The following is a 1,517-nucleotide window of genomic DNA, read 5'->3' on the forward strand; positions in this document are numbered from 1 at the left end:
AGCGTTTCCTTACAGATTCGTCGAAAAAGATCGAAAGAAACAAAGGTTTTTCAGTTAGTGATTTGGGTGCCTCCAAGAGGGTCTTTTCGGAAGGTTTGAGGTTGTGAGGTCTTATCGACACGAGTAAATGTTTTTTTTCTTCCATATTTTAAGCTTAGGACAATCTTTAGTGGATATGGAATGAAACAAAAACGAGAAAACAACTTTTCAGATCGTGTTATCGACCCTGTCAAATAGTGGAAAAAAGTTCCCTAGTTAACACCTTTGGAATTTGACTGCAAAATTGCCCGGAAGCGAAATTTAAAAAAATTCGTATTTTAACCAATTATATGTGTACGATTTATCAAACTTGAGCGTTCCTTACAGATTCGTCGAAAAAGATCGAAAGAAACAAAGGTTTTTCAGTTAGTGATTTGGGTGCCTCCATGAGGGTCTTTTCGGAAGGTTTGAGGTTGTGAGGTCTTATCGACACGAGTAAATATTTTTTTTCTTCCATATTTTAAGCTTAGGACAATCTTTAGTGGATATGGAATGATAGAAAAACGAGAAAACAACTTTTCAGATCGAGTTAACGACCCTGTCAAAAAGGGGGAAAAATTCCTATTTTAACAACTTTGGAATTTTGCTGCAAAATGGCCCGGAAGCGAAAGTGAAAAAAATTCGTTTTTTAACCAATTATATGCGTAAGATTCATCAAACTTGAGCGTTCCTTACAGATTCGTCGAAAAAGATAAAAAGAAACAAAGGTTTTTAAGTTAGTGATTTGGGTGCCTCCATGAGGGTCTTTTCGGAAGGTTTGAGGTTGTGAGGTCTTATCGACACGAGTAAATATTTTTTTCTTCAATATTTTAAGCTTAAGACAATCTTTAGTTGATAAGAATGATACTAAAACGAGAAAACAACTTTTCAGATCGAGTTAACGACCCTGTCAAAAAGGGGGAAAAAGTTCCTATTTTAACACCTTTGGAATTTGACTGCAAAATGGCTCGGAAACGAAAGTGAACAAAATTTTTATTTTAACCAATTGTATGTGTAAGATTCATCAAACTTGAGCGTTCCTTACAGATTCATCGAAAAAGATCGAAAGAAACAAATGTTTTTCAATTAGTGATTTGGGTGCCTCCACGAGTGTCTTTCCGGAAGGTTTGAGGTTGTGAGGTCTTATCGACATGAGTAAATGTTTTTTTTCTTCCATATTTTAAGCTGAGGAAAATCTTTAGTGGATATGGAATGATACAAAAACGAGAAAACAACTTTTCAGATCGTGTTATCGACCCTGTCAAATAGTGGAAAAAAGTTCCTTAGTTGACACCTTTGGAATTTGACTGCAAAATTGCTCGGAAGCGAAATTTAAAAAAATTCGTATTTTAACCAATTATATGTGTAAGATTCTTCAAACTTGAGCGTTCCTTACAGATTCGTCAAAAAAAGATCGAAAGAAACAAAGGTTTTTCGGTTAGTGATTTGGGTGCCTCTATGAGGGTCTTTTCGGAAGGTTTGAGGTTGTGAGGTCTTAT

This window comes from Cucurbita moschata, unplaced genomic scaffold (assembly GCF_002738365.1).
Source record: "Cucurbita moschata cultivar Rifu unplaced genomic scaffold, Cmos_1.0 Cmo_Scf00010, whole genome shotgun sequence".
In the NCBI taxonomy this organism is placed as follows: domain Eukaryota; kingdom Viridiplantae; phylum Streptophyta; class Magnoliopsida; order Cucurbitales; family Cucurbitaceae; genus Cucurbita; species Cucurbita moschata.